This window comes from Semicossyphus pulcher, unplaced genomic scaffold, assembly GCF_022749685.1.
Source record: "Semicossyphus pulcher isolate SPU_LCO1_2020_fin unplaced genomic scaffold, fSemPul1.0.p SCAF_16, whole genome shotgun sequence".
Lineage (NCBI taxonomy): Eukaryota > Metazoa > Chordata > Actinopteri > Labriformes > Labridae > Semicossyphus > Semicossyphus pulcher.
In genome coordinates this window covers 19,416,608-19,432,847 of record NW_027211670.1, presented here as the reverse complement: position 1 = coordinate 19,432,847, position 16,240 = coordinate 19,416,608, and the positions used below count along the sequence as shown (strand labels likewise).

General features: G+C 40.1%; 1 protein-coding gene and 1 non-coding gene across 3 annotated transcripts in view; both read right to left on the bottom strand.

Moving 5' to 3' along the window:
- Positions 1-9,925, bottom strand: part of ppm1bb (protein phosphatase, Mg2+/Mn2+ dependent, 1Bb) — a 28,116-nt gene extending 18,191 nt beyond the window's left edge. For both annotated transcript variants that reach the window (XM_069664193.1, XM_069664192.1), the window contains exon 1: positions 9,565-9,925. The gene's annotated coding sequence lies outside the window, so the exon portion shown is untranslated. The remainder of the gene's footprint in view (positions 1-9,564) is intronic.
- A 5,624-nt stretch (positions 9,926-15,549) lies between these two features.
- Positions 15,550-15,643, bottom strand: trnai-uau (transfer RNA isoleucine (anticodon UAU)). Its single transcript has 2 exons — positions 15,606-15,643; positions 15,550-15,585 (listed from the first exon to the last, which is right to left on the bottom strand). It is a non-coding gene; the product is annotated as a tRNA-Ile (tRNA).
- Positions 15,644-16,240: the final 597 nt, after the last annotated feature.

The window sequence follows — 16,240 nt, the reverse complement described above, 5'->3', positions numbered from 1 at the left end:
CAGTGGGCCACACCATTCACATTTCTATTGCTTTCTACTGTGCGATTGTACCAACAGAATTCCCTCTATCGAGCTCTTACAGGCAGCTACAGCCTCTCAGAATTAGCACATATGTTCATGTATGGTATAAGAGCGTGTTCACATACGTGTGTGAGAGAAAGGAGAAATCAGCTATGTTCACCAGCAGTGATTCTCTCTAAAAATAAAACAAACACACTGCCATTGCCTAGCAACCACCCACCCTGCAGGGCAAACATCCAGGCTAAGCTTCATTCAGCGACATCCCCCTCTCTATGTCTCCCTCTCACACACACATACACACACACACACACACACGCACACACACACGCACCCCGCCTGGCAGAGAGAGGAAAGGGGAGTTGCATCATCCATCCATTAAAGCAGTCGCAGCAGCCAGACCCTGAAAGGAGACATGCAGACTGCGAGAACACATGCAGATACTATGAGATTTCTCCGGCTACATAGACTACTATCGACGACAACAACAAAAAAACACACAGAAAATCCCAGAAAATATCGTCATTGAGACATCAGACTGAAACCAGGAACTCTCAACCACTTAACCCCCTCAAAACTGCTGTCACCCGTGCTGTGACCACAGGTCGAAACCAACACACCCCCTCATACGAAGACGCACATGTCTGCCAAAAAACCGCTGGCTACGAAGAGGGAAGTGGAAGGTCGGGGATTACATAATGCTGCAGAGAGCCTGAGTGCTGCTCTCAGAGCAGGCACACTCACACACAGCAGTTAATGCTATCCTGGAAGCAAGGTTAATGCACCGCTCCAGCACTATCGCTATCAATAAATATGTTGAAATATAATAGGACTCATCCTGTGGGTTCACTCCTGATGAGATAATTGTAGAAACAACAGATCAGGACGTTGATTACTTGATTTGAGTTTGATTACAGTTTGTTTTTTTACCCAAAGACCTAATGTTTAGATGTCACTTAAGACATCTCAAGTGTTTTTCTAGGCTCTTTTCACACACACATTTCAAATCGGCTCAGTGTTGCTCTAGTGAATAACCGTTTCCACGGTGGGGAAAACAACTGAGCAAAAACAGGCGCCCTAAGAGGGGACAAAGTGGTTAACTTGACCCTGACATATTAAACAAAGTTATGGAAACTGTTTCTTAGCTTACATGTTAGCTAACCCATCTGTTTTTCCTCGCTTTAAATACTCCTTAGATGTTTTTAATCCCAAGTTTCCTGAACCTATTAGTTGAGACTGAGACAGGAAGCAGGTTTAACTGCAGATAATAATCTAACTAGTCTGTTTGCAAACATTAGCCAAGCAACCTATCCAGCCTGCAGTGCTAGCTTCTCCAGACAACTAGCCTCAGGTTAATTCAATTTAGCCTCTCCAAGGTCAATGAACTTTGCGCTCTCTTATAACTGCTAGAAGATGCTCCAAAAAAAAGGTAAAAACCACGTCTGCTCCATAAAGTAAATTTCCCTGGATATCCATAATTTTTGTTTTTGTCACATTTTGAGATGTTTGTCAACAAAGGTCTTTTGTTTCTACAGAGCTAACAGTGAGACGCCATCCCATTGATCTCTTGCTAACTTGGTGCCAAAAACATTTCTTTGCCAAAATCCCACTTTAACAGTATCATGTGTTTCCAGTTTCTATAAAATGATGCATTAGTTCTGATTATAAGGCAAGGAACGATGGAGCTACCAAGTATTTTCTATTGGTTTAGTAAAGCCGCTTTACCACTGGTCAAAAAACACGCTTACACTCGTTTTTTTTGCTTAATGGGAAAGGTTACAACTGGCATTCAGACCCGGGTCAAATGACTCTGCGGTAGACCCGGGTAATTATTGCCTCGGCTCCGATTGGCATTGATGGGAACACAAAACCTGTGTAAATACGCTAATCTCCTACCCCTTTCCGTGATGCTATGCTCCGTCTGTAACTTCTGCGACTCCTCGTCATCTCAGCTACAAATTCGAGCAGCGCTCGCACATCATTCCAAATTTGTCGCCGTTGAGTTTGATACACAGACTGAATAAGTAATAGATATAAAGACCTAACCACAGTAACATCTTCACTGTTTACTAACCCTGTTTCGGGCGCATTTGTGACATCAGACGGTGATGCAGCAGAAAAGACACGAACAGGAGGGTACTCTACTAGCAATGGGAAAACAGACAATCCGCATCTATAAGCGGGTCTTCTCAGGTCTGAAAAACCTGCAACGTCACGCTAATTTCGGTGCCAAAGGAGTGTTAGCTTGTCGACACAGCACTTTCACATCCAGACTGTGCCGTCAGACAGGAGCGGTGCATTGACGTGTTCTTTCCTCAAACTGAAACAATATCAGAACACATTTTTAAGACTTCCACATTTACTCATACTACCATCATTTGGAGGAGGTGACTACATCTGATACATCTTTGTACTTCCACTGTAAATGTGTTTCTGTTCAGCTCTGCCACCGGAGTAAAGCCGACGGTGCTTGAGAGTGCAAAAGATAAATCAGCCGCTGGATTTGTTTACTACGTTGGAGTAGTTAGAGAAATAAGTCACTAGGGATAGATGGGGCAAGATTGAGTCTTTCCTCCACAGAAATTGGCTAACAAAATGCCCATGGCTAAATAATGGATTAGTGATGAAATAGCCAACAACAACTACATGGGAATAATTCAAAATCAATGTATCACAAAGGATATGAATGATCCCTCAATATGAACTCCCAACACACAAAGAATTTGATACAATGGAGTGTGACTAATTATAGTTTATTGTACTTATATTGTACTAGTCCCATTTATTCTAGACCTAAGCACTGTGCTGACCCTTAACCCACAGAGACCAAGTTGACAAAGCATTTGGCTAGTTATGTCAATTTTTTTAGCTCAAAATTGTTAAATTTTTTCAACCAGAAGTTGCCTTAAGCGGGGTACGCACTGCAAGAAAATTGAGCCAAATTTTGGCCTGATTCCCCAAAACAAAGTCCCGATTTTTTTGATGGTTCTAAAGATTATCTTGCCAGATTTTCCTGTGGTGTAAGGGATGTTAAGAGTGATATAACTTCCGTGGCCGCACCGATTTCAAATCGCAAATATTAAACATGTTCAATATTTACAATCCTGTGGGGTGAACCTCGATGATAGTCGAGCACGCAGTCTGTGGATTGTCACGTGGAACAAAAACAATAGCCAATGGGGGAGCAAGCTGATTGAAGAAGGAAGCACAACAACCGCAGCCATGGCGACAACAGCAAACGGGGAGCATAAAGTAACATGTACACATTTCATCCACAGTTTGTTTTTTTCTTCCTGAATTTTCAGTAAAAACTCCAAAAACTATCATCACCAATTCTTCCGTCGTCCGCCATGTTGTTTTCCTCAAAAACAGTTAAATCTGTGATTATCGTCATGTGTGGGGTCTCTCACATCTTTTAACATCTGTTAAGATTTGAAACAGCTTTTAGTGCGGGCCAGGCATTAAACAATGGACAAGGTGGTGATATCAGCGTGACAGTCATGTCAACATACGACACACAACTGGCAATCGATGAACCAAGTAAGTTGAAGGAACCATTTGTAGCATTTACACTTTGCTGTGGCTTTTCTCGTTGGTTCAGTTCATGTGATTGCCATGTGATTGATGAACACCCACAAGAGAAATAACAGATAATTGTAACATCATCATGTTATATTTTCCCATATTTACGAGGTAACGAGGACCACCTGAATGCACCATTAAACGGGCCTACCCAGAGAGGGTAGTGAACGAGGACTGCAGGTCACATTTCACATTCGGGGAAGCCTCTGGAAGGGTACAGCCTTTGTAGAAGTGTTATGACGTCTTCAGTCTTGAAATACGGACTTGGAAGCCAGCTAGGACTCTTGCCATGTTGTGTAATTGATCCCGTAGTGACGGTAATGACTTCTAAAGCAACACCTTCTTAATATATTTTTTTAATCTGTCTTTTTATGTGAACTGCTGACACCATTTAAACATTTACTACACTACAACTCCGACCTTGCCTCCCTTCTTTATGTTTCTTTTATTACACACAAAACAAAGGTGCACACATCCAACATGCTGCACTTCAACACACTTTATTGACCCTCCCATTTCTTCATCTCTCTTTTGTGCACTAATCTGCTGCGGAGAGCTTCCAAGGTGGGCCGTGTAACTCCTGGATCAATGCACTCCAGAACAACTAGCCCTGGTGCATTTTTCTCCTCTGACAGTCAAGACGATTTTCACGCCACAGCTTTGAGATGACAGTAAACGCTAACATAAAGCTCACGGATGAAAGGTGACACTTGACAGGTGTATGGGCGTTTTCAAAACTTGGCTTATGGTTGTGTTTGTAAATCTCGGCCTTGCTTAGTGACAAAAGCATCAAATGTGGTGACCAACAATCACAAACATACCTTTCAACTTCTTTTCTCAAAGTCTGATATGTAAGCACATGAAGGGAGAGGAAATTAGAGATGTAGATTAAGAATATTTTCATTTAAAATACACCTGCTGTTATTATTTATTCAGCCTATTAAAACTTTTAAAATGTCCATCACAAGATGTGAGAAGAGTTTTCATCTTAAGGCATCTCGTCTTATCCGACCAAAATGATTCAGAACACCGAAACGCAAAAAAGTTTGAGGCTTGACTAACCAACTACAGAAAGAAATCCATTATGAAAGTTGTTGCAGAGTTTTATCGATCAACTTATGCATTAATTGACGATACATTTCAGCTCTGAAGGTAACACAGTTTAAAACAAAGCTCAACTACAGTGCAGACTGAAGTCTCCTTAAAGGGGCCGTATCTGTTCAATGGATATTCTCACATTCTGTGTGGTGTCACATTTTTCAGTGTTTACTGTTCACAGTGAAAAATTGAAAACTGCATAATTCCGTGTTTTTCCAGAATCACATTTTTAAAAAGGTCGCCTCTGAAATGGGCCGTTCAGAACAGCTGCAGGTTTCTACGTAGAACCTCACTCTCGCTGAAATCGACCAATCATCATTCACCGTCATCCACCTCAGGCTGCCTTCTTGCACGAGCTTGTAGTCAAGTCGTTGTCAAGATTTCAACTCACCATTGCATTACCTCCTACAACACTGGAGTGACGGTGCGGTGCGGCCGCTCCCCCATGTGGGATCGTGGGGGAGGGGCTACACGGTCACTCCACGGTCAGCCAATCGTGGCTAAGGTCTAACGTTTTAATGGCAAACATCGTTTCAGGAGGAAGGAGAGGCTCAGAAAAATAATTAAATTAAAATAAGTATACAATTTTGAAAACGAAACAAACTTTGCCAACGTGTTTTAAAAACACATTAGAAAAATAGAAAATTGATTGCATAGCTAAAATATGTCCCCTTTAAATCTTCCTTCCTTTTAAGATTATGGAGGTGCTATGATACCATCAAGAAGAACCCAGCCCAGCCTGTTAATCATCACAAAGTGTTTATAACTTGTTATAAAGATTGACTACGGCTTTTCTGTGTGTAGCACAGACATCAAGGGACAGTATAAGGGTTTCCTTCTCAATGTGTTACGTATTATAACAGTGTTTTCTTCTCAATAGATCTGAGAACAATATCAGAACTTTCTGCACAAAACAAAAGATAAAAAAGATAAAATATTCACATGTGAGAAGATGTAACATGTGATTAGTTGTCATGAGTATTTTAAAAAATACTTCAACAATTAAAACAGTTGTCAATTCATTTTTCATCAGGGGACTGAGTGGTGATAGTTGCACCTCAACTATCAGTATATATCAACAATTGCCTCCCTTTGTGTTTATGATAAATACCACTACTCACGTACGAAGCTACAACTATGAAACGTTGGGGTATTCGTCCCTAATTTACTGCATTCTTTATCAAATTCAGCGTATATCTCCTCACAATCCGATAGATATCTATTCTGTGTCGGCTGAACTCTGATTTGGGCCACATACAATACGGCTTGGATCAAGCCACATAACACGATTCAGGCCAAATACCAACAGGTTGCATTTGTGCCCTGTACTCCGACCTCTGCCCCTGCCGGCTACTCTGCTTCATCAACATCCTCGCCCACTAGCAATGGAGCTACAGCACGACATGTCATAAAAAAAATTGCTTCCCCTATTAAGGGCTAACTTACCCTGGGGCAGCTGACGCTCTGATTTCAGCCATATTGCTTGTTTTTATTTAGTTGCTAGAGTTGTGTCCCTGGCAGTGCGGTTGGAGGGCTGAGCTTCAGACAGGAGCAGAGTTTTTGTTCTTGTTTGGATGTTGAGTTCAAATATCATTAAACTTCCTCCAGGGTCGCACCTTTAATAGCAAATACAGGCCTGTTGGCGCGGTGCAAAGGTATGCACCTCATCAATGAATTCAACACAGACAAAACGGATCTGCATGGCTAAGGGTAAATGTTACACGGCTGCTTTTATGTCAATGACATGCACTTCTTGTTCTAAGTGAATTATCCCGAAGAAAATGAGAGCGCTGCAGTGAAGTTAATTTGCTCCACAGTGATTTCCTCACTATCACAGAGGATCACGACTGTCCTCTACAGCTGTGTGCATGTTTTTAAAGCAGCTCGTGTTGTCAACAGTTCCATCACAGCTACAACAAGAGATTTTAGATTCAAACTCTAACATAAGCTCGTTGACTGTCTCCTTCTCCCACTGACACCGCGTTTCATCTGCTCCTCAGTCTTTACACAGCGACTGCTGACTCAGATAAGATTATCAGCTATTGAACTCGTCCCGTATCTGGCCGGCACTGCACAGTCTCAACGCCGAGTGATGTCATATACCAGTCACCTGCTCACCTTATCGCTATCTGATGTACTGGAGACGGTGAGAAGGGCGGCTGACAGGCTAAATTTCAACTCTGCACAATACAATATTGATGATGAAATGTGAGTTTACAATGAGCCAGGGCTTGGATGACAAATCTCAGCAATATAGTACAGCTTTTTACAGTGTCTCAATTATCTAAGCTGATATAAAATCCCCAAACTAAGGGTTATAAAGACAGATAGCAAAGTCGATGTGCTCAAACACATGGCCATCTTCACAAAGAAAGTCAAGAGCTTCACTTCACAATTAAATCTTGATTTTTTTTAATTGGAATAAGGAGATATGAGGGGTGGGTGGCTTCTAATCAATAAGGAAAGTAAGGGTCACCCTCGTCATTTTGACAGCCTTGGGCAGAATCTTGCTTGAGCCGAGTCAAACTGAGAAATAAGCCCTATTTACATGAACACCTCCAGAAAGTCCGACTGAAATATTTGCAAAAACTACTAGAAATGATAATAGGTCAATGCAAAGAATGACTAATTTAACTGATTATATCAGAAACATCACAATAGATTCCTAAAATATCTTAGAAATCAGCTTGAAACAGCATGAAACTTTCATTAGGCTATGCATCATATTATTTATATAACAGTCTGTAAGCTATGGTGGATAATATGCACTCGTTTAAGCCTGTATGTCCGTATCTAAAGAGGAATTAAGAGTTATCAACAGTGATTGTTTATGGTCTGGGCAAACCGTGTTCATTCTGAGCAGCCCTGTGGTTATGGACCGGCCCCTCCCTGGAAAAGCCGGCAAGAATATATAATATGATATGTACAGAAAATATTATAAAAAACAGACTCCCAGTGCAGCTGACTTGGTTACACCACCTATCACTAGAGGCATGAAACACAAACATGGGAGTGTAAAACTGCCACGGTACTTGACAAGTTAACAACCAAAACAACACGACAGTTGACACTAAAGCGAGAGTAGCTTAGTATTTGTTTGGTTTGTAATTGTATCAGTGAATAGTACAAACTTCAGGTCATTATTGAGCAGTACAGAACCGGTGAAGTGTTTGGAGAAGGCAGGAGGTTATAAACATCCTTCAAGCTTTCGGCCATCAATATTTGTTAACCACTTAGATTAAATTGCATGTGTACATACTGATTTAAAGTGCAACAACGAAACAACATGTAAAAACAGGAGTTTGTGGTTAAATTACCCTCTAAGGTCACTGCAGATACAACACAACATATATAATACTATATTTTATTCTGTAAGCTACGGAAGCCCTTAGTGGACATGCATCCATACATTATATTTCGACATATATATCGAGATCTCTGTTTCTATAGCCTGTTTCTATGTTCATTTTGTGCTTTTACAACTCTGGGGATAGTTATGTTGAGTTATGATCATCTAACATTTATATGGTGCCGCGTTGTTATCTCGTGATAGTTTTTGAAGAGGGCTGAGTCTTGTAGTCATGTATGATTTTGTGCCTCCTGTTTTACAGTACGTTTTATTGTAGGATATGTTGTATCCTGTTTTGTTTTATCTGTTTTATGGTTGAGTCTGTTTCGTACTGTCTCTTGTGTATTTGTCGTTCATTTTATGTATTTTAAAAGGCCCATCTAGGGACGGGCATTGCAAATTAGCCAAGGCTATAAATGCTGTAGTGTGTTGCATCAGTTTACTTGCTTCATAATTGTCTCTATAAAAATAAACATTAAATAGATAACAAGAAAAATAAGTCAAGATCTCGAGAAAACGACAGGAAATTACTCGTTATCACAGGAAGACGGAGTAAAAATAATGTATGGATGGATGTCCACTAAAAGGGCTTCCATAGTAAGATGTTTGCACTCACCAATATCATGCACATCAGTACAGTTCTTAATTACACCTGTCGTACATATGTTGTATTATACATATTGCTGCTTCATCTTTTATTCTTATTTTTTATCTTATTCTATTGAAGTCCTTTGATGATTTTTATACTAGTTCTGTGTTAATTGTTCTGCACCATTACAACAAAACAAATTCCTTGTATGTGTAAACCTACTTGGCCATAAACCCCGATTCAGAGTAGCTATCAACTGGCACTGTATGTTTTTTTGATTGACACATATTGACTGTTAACTCTGACCATTACTTTCGCTTCATGCCTACTTACTGCAATTAACAGGAACTATGGCCGTTTGTTACTGTGTTGTTGATTAAATATTAGTAATCTTTAGAAATACCATTACACTGCCAAGCTAGCATTACATAGCTAACCATTGACACCCATATGACAAAGTCCGTTAAGCTGTCATTAGCTGGTTACAGCTAGTGTAGCCTATACATTGCTGGATTAGCTCCAGCCTAAGCACTGGAGGCCACCGTGTCGTTTGACTGTTAACATTAGTATTAATTTAATTTGCTTTATTAAGTATTGTCTTGCCTAACGTTAGCTGTAGCCAAGTTACTTTGAAACTTCAGATGAAGGGTCAGGTTTTATTTTGGTCCGTTTGTACGCTAATGTTATTGCACAACACAATTTATGTTGCATGAAACCACTGAAATGCTTTTCTGTGTTAAATACCAATCCAGTGACCACATGCTGAACTCCTCCACTTAACACTGCTCCCTCTACGTAAAGGCCTGCTCTGCTAGCGTGTTGATGTGAGCTAACGTTAGCTGTTAACTGAACAGTTAGCTGCTGTTGGAGCCAGCGCTTGTCAAACTCAAGCTAATGACGTTAGCGCACAAACTAGCATGCTACTTACGTTTTCCTGCTGCTGTGAATGTAGATCCAATCTTGATTACCTGCCGGATTCTGCTTCTGTGTGAAGATATGTCGGTAACCTAGCTATCTACGGAGCTAACGTTAGCCAGCTAGCTGTGTTATGTTTCCTTATTTGACAAAAATAATCGCAATTGGCCTCAGAAGAGCGGCGATAATTCCTTTCTCGGCGGTTCCCTGCTTGGACAGCGTTGATTTTTACGCATGTTTGACGCCAGTTCTGTCTCTCACATTAAACGAAGACAATTCCGACCGTTCCAAAACAAATATGGACACTGAGAATTGGTTATATTATACAACGGTGACAAATCTAGCACTTTCTTCAATTGAAAGGCCAGAGCTATCCTTCGACTTTGGGTGCTGAACAAGAGGAGGTGTTATTTTTGGCATATGCTCGCTGATTGGTCACTACATCTAGGCGAAACGTTTGCTGATTGGCTGCTTTATCTGTCAATTAGCTCTGCCCCTGTCCAAAGCTACATTCCGATTGGTCTATTGCCGAAGTCCTGTGACGCAATGGATCTGTAGAATACACTCGTAACTAATTTTGGCGTACGCCGACGCTATTGTGGATAGGCGGAGTCGATGTTGATATAAACAAGCTCAACACCGCGGAGAGAGTCAATTGACGGCAATCTCTCAGCAAGACTCTACATATAAATACAACGAAAAGGGTGGCACAGTTAAGATTGAAATATTTAACGATCCTTATCCTTAATGTGTTAAGAAATTACAACTAATATAAGCACGAATGCCCCGGAGTCAAAAACAAGCGCAACACAAGTTTGGTGCTCAAATATGTTCCAGTGAAAGTCTGCAACACATGACAGAAATTACAATTGTGCAGTTTAAACAATTTTAACACAACCTAGGAGCTAATCACTTTCTTTAGGCTATACTTTGAATATACAGTTGTACATTTCAAAACTTAATCATGACAAAAATCTCCTCACATCAGAAGAAAACTATAGAAGGTTTGAGGACAAGGATGCTAAGAAACTGAAGGATCAGCTTTACTGTTGAGGCCCCACACTTCAAAAATTAAAATAACTAAATATAGGGATTTATACTTGAGTGAAATTAAATAAATGTTCAGAATTTAAACTAAACTGAAAGTCGGTCAGCTTTACACTCATGTTTCAAATATTTACCCCTCTATGGTTTAGGAGTAGCAGCATTAGATTGCATTAGATCCCTCCAACTTTAAGACACAAAACTCTGTCAAACCTAACAACTTAACATTTGTTAATTTTGCAAGATGACACATTTTCTTTAAAATATGCATCTCTGGGGCCAATAGTTTTTACCCTCCAGGACTTGAAAAGATCTTGAAACAGTCCCAGTCAAACTCACATGCTGTTCTCACATGTGTGCTACAAAAATGTCCTCTTTATTGTGTATTTCTTTACTCCTTATCTAGTCTCTAACATGCAGCTACAGCTTGTTTGCCACACATGAACATTGACCCCTGTGTTATAGGAAGACAAACGGTCCTTTTCTGCATATGTCAAAAGAAATGATCTCCTCTGCTGATCGTACTTCTAGGACAGTCACAGGGGATGGTAATTATTACTCCATAATCTCTTCTGTACTAACCGCTGAGGGAGTCAGACATGGAGCATTTAGCTCAAGCACACTGTAGGATGTTTTTCTACATTATTATAGCACAGAAAAAAAATTAAAACAACAAAAAAAAAAGCAGGAAATAGGAGAAACTTCGGGTTTAAAGGTCAAAAAAGGTCAACAGCAGTTTTTGCAAGCTAGACGGTTAGTATAATACTGACAAGAGAGGGGGTAAACTTCACTCCTATACCAGAGTATATGCTTCTCCACTCTGCTTTTACAGAGTTACGTTTTGGGCTGATGTAATGCCTTTATGATTGAATCAGCAGTAAAGTAATTTTATTTATAGAACACAATAAAAAAAACAGGCTTAAATCAGTGTGTTTTACAGGAAAATATAAAAACACCATAGGAAAGATCAAAGGTAAACGCAGCAGAAAATGTGGATTAATACAAGTAATGCCACAAACATCCTATAAAATACAAAAAAATATATAAGCTAGCATTTGGCATGTCTTCATAATGAGGATTAATGGCTAAAGAAAAGAGATTGGCCTCGAGACGAGAGTAAAAGATTTTGGGCCTCAGATTTATTCTGGCTCAGCTGATGGAAGGTTTTTTAACATCCAGGATTTCACAACTTAAATGCACTTTAAAACAGAGTTAATACCGAATGGATCACAAGGTTGAGGTACAGCAGGGTGTCGTCCACATAAAATTGGTTGGAGATGCATCGTTTTTTCTGTAAATGGGGCCCAAAGTAAGCATTTCTAAGGAAAATACAATAGGGCCTATTATGGAGCCTTGTGGTACTCCGCAGAAGATTGGTGCTGAGAGAGGAAGAAGACACACTTATCATTTACAACAGATGCTGGTTGGTTTTGAAGGTAGGTTAAAAAACATTATTTTCAGGACAAGCCCTATCCCTACCCTGTTTTAAAGTTTGGCCTTCACCATCTTGTTTTGACATATTTGAATGGTACGGTGGATCCCCAAAAGCCGAAGTTCTGTGACTTAATATTAGCTGAGGTGACGCCACAAGGACAGCTGGCAGTGCCCATCTGTCACTCTGGCCAGGCCTTTAATTATGCAGCACTTAAAGCCTTAACATAATTTTAATGAGTGAGTCATAAACAACCACCCCATACTGCTGTCATGTTTATTTTCACTAAACTGGGCCTTTTACTTTGTGTTCCTACTGGGATTAACTCACTTTATAAACAGCCTCGAATGGCCATTCAGGGAACAGCAGTTTTTTTATGCTTCTGCCTTGGCTCAGTCTTTCTCCTTCAAGCTCTGTTTGTGAATCCTTCACACAACTACTGTACTGTATAGTCGAGGTCAACCCTTTGAATGCCTTTGAATGTGCCCTTACAGAACAAGGTTAAACACTTAAGCTGCAAGACATAATCAAGCAGGTTATTTTCAAGACCCCTGAACCCTTTACTATTGTGTTTACGGGCTTATAAAATCAGCTTATTAAAAATCAACAAAACAGATTAGATACATGAAAATATCAAAAATATGTAACATTAAAAAGAATAGTCATTTTACATATATACATTAAGATAATATTTTATATGTTTAAATAACAAAAACATGCAAAGAAATAAAACTGGGATGGGGGGATTAAAGCATAAACAAGAGTATAAGTGTGTATAAAGATGTTTAGCTAGATAGTCAGAGTTATGCTGTGTGTGTGTGTGTGTGTGTGTGTGTGTGTGTGTGTGTGTGTATGTGTGTGTGTGAGGGGGAAAGCGGGGCTTATCCGTTGTCATTTTGTGTTCTCCCCTCAGGATTAGACTTGTGTCTTATTAATGAAAAACTCATCAGATATCAGAACAGTTCCCTGAGGAACCAACCGGGGTTATGAGACCCAGGTCAGATTAAGACCCTGTTTAAATACCGTGTTCGTGTTTGTGTGTGTGTGTGTGTGTGTGTGTGTGTGTGTGTGTGTGTGTGTGTGTGTGTGTGAGCATGTTGCAGACAGATAAGAGAGTGTGAGTGAGCAGAGACGGCAGCAGAGTGGTATTTAATTTTCCAAGATGGGGGATTATCACTGTCAGAATTTGATCATTCTGCTCTGATCAGGATGTTCAATCACAGCTTATCCCAAATATTAAACTCTCCGTCTTTTGTCCCCCTTTCCCCTCAATCCCTCACACACACACACACACACACATTTCCACACACACACATGCATGTCCCGCTCTGACTGTCAAGCTTCTCATTGAGCAAAGTGGCCCGCTGAGCCTACCGTCAGGGTGGTGTGTGTGATTGTTCAGCCACCTGGTCACCTCAGGGGATGCGTGAGGAGGAGAAGGGGGGAGGCAGGGGAAAGGGAGGGGGAGTTGAGGGGTGAGTTGGGGGTCTTTAGTGGGGTGATGTGAGGCTTTAGCGTCTTATGGAGGCAGCTGAGGAGAGTAAATTAAAAAACTGTTACGTCTAATCCGGAGCAGCAAGAACAAGTGGCACACACTCCTAAATCTGATCCCTTGTGTTTACATGGATCTGGATGAGCTTAAACACACACGCACACACACACACACAGACACATACGCGGACAACACATGCACTCACTACAACATTCCCTCAAATGATCTGCACTTACAGGCGTACAGACAAACACATATTTTCTTCTGCGAAATTCTCTGTGATTGTGTCCCAGACTGGATAAAGAGAGGAAGCAGAGAGGGAGGGAGAGACGGGCGGGGGAGGGCGGGCAGAAGGGGCAGAGGAGGGGTGGCAGGAGGTACGAGGCCCTGATCTGCACTCTCATTTTCAGCCTGGAGGATCTGCACCCGGGACATCTGGGTCACATCATTACAGCAATCTTCTGCTTGTTCATTCCCAGCTTTAAAGGGCTTAAAAAGGCACACACAGAGAGAAAGAGAGAGAGAGAGAGAGAGAGAGGGAGAGAGAGGGTAAACATGTAACAGTTGTGAGCAGTGAAATAAATCATGTTAAAAAAAAGATTGAAGGTTAGGTTCTTCTGTAACAGATTTTAACATAAAGACATTGAGCTGTATGCACGAGCTGTTTAAAGAAGGTGTGTAAGCTGAAGTAAAATTGATTTCAAATGTCACAAAAAAGATTTGTACAGATATATATTTTAAGTCCATAAGATACATATGAAATAGACTTAATGCAAGTTCTTCCTCTTGAGGAAAATAAAAACTTCCTAACAGTTATAAATGTGTTCAGAGCTACAGATTCCGCGAGCCCTCTCTGGTGCAGTTGTACCGCCCTCTAGTGGTGGAAAGCTGGTGTCACAGCAGAGACGCAGTTCTAACTGGTAGCCGTCAGGGGGCGCTGCTGAACTAAGAGGACTGAGGCAGGTGGACTAAAGTTGTCAAGATCACTAATGTCTTGATTAAAAGAAGATTATAACTTTACTTTTTACCGGTAACTACTTTATGTTACTATCACTCTATCACTTTTTTTATAACTATGTGTCCCTCCACAAAATAATATAGTTCTGGCGGTGATAGCAACTGAAACAATCTGTCAGATGTTTATTATCATTGTTGTTTTTGTTTTTATCAAGACATAATTACAATGCAAGATGTGTCTGTATAGATAAATCTGAAAAAAAAATATATTATTATTGTTGTTCTAGTTGTTGTTGTTGATGTAACATTTACAGTATGTGTATGACTCCAGAGAAAAATAATCCAACATTCATTTAAAAAACTGAAAAAGGAAACTTAAATTAATGAAATCAACGTTGTCAGAGTTACCCATGAAATAAGTACATTTCTACTTTATCTTTTATCTATTGATTAAAATGTACTCTTTTTCCCCCCTTACATCTTGTTTTGATTATATGTTTTTCAAATGTCTTTTTATACCTCAAATAAAGCACTTTGTATAACCATTAACTCACCTCACCTTTGTTGTTGGCTTATTGAATCACATCAAAAAAATAGATATTTAGCATTTAAACTATGTATTTTCAATGCATGGGGTGAAACAAAAGTCCTTCAATATTTCAGAAAAGCAGGATATAAAGTTTTTTGTGCCCTTATTTGCCATGATGTATGCTTGTGGTCTGTATCTCCACCTTGAAACCTTTTTATTCACATTTTCTCTTATCCCATCTCGACCTGGATTCCCTTGAAGTAAATAGATATTGTATGTCAAAGCGAACTTTTGTATAAATAGAGATAAATGAAAATAAAATACAATATAGCCCAGCATAATATCTTCCCTGACTATTTAACTTTCTCTTGTGCAACAACTGAACATCACAGAGGTCAGTTTGGCACACCTGTTGACAGGGATATGCATGTATAATCCACCACTACTCCAGATGGGGGATTAGTGTATGACGTCTTCATTGCGCAGTAGGAGATTCCCAAGACCTTACCTGCAAGTCACGGGGTCAAGTGTGGTCTAAAAACTCTGCTCCAGGTGAGGCTCGAACTCACAACCTCGGCATTGCTCTGCTGTATACTGTCATATAAGTACCGCGCGCTAACCGATTGCGCCACTGGAGCTTCGGCGACTGGCGGACAGGAAATGAGTTTAAGATGGACACGTGCGCGTGTGACGATAAAACATTTTGTTTTTGATCTATTTTTCTTTTCAGCCATTGCAGCTTAAGAGATAATGAAGACTCGAGATGATAACTTCACGGGACGCTGACGGTCACCTACAGTCCAACGGCTTACACAGAGCCGATTTACGTGCTGCGTTCAAGTACCTCTCGCAAAGCTCCGATTAATTACGATTTCTGTGTTTTCCGTTTTTGCGAGTTTTCTCGCAAAAAACAAAAACAAAACAACAAACAGCGAATCTTAAAGTAACTTTTAATGACTGTTTAAGTAACATAACGGACCCTACTTCCTTATTACCAATTTCCTTTTCTTTTTAGCTTCCATTTGTCCTGGTCTGTTGTATGCTACATGACAAATAAAGCATATTGTGTCCTATTTCAGAAGGGAAAATATAATAATTAAACTAGATCGGCTACGTGAAACCCCTTAATGCTTGTCCTAGCCTTGCTTTGTATTTGCAAAAGTAATAAAGAACATGGACAAAAGATTTATACATTGGCCTACATATATTTTAAAAGGAATATGCTATGACATTTT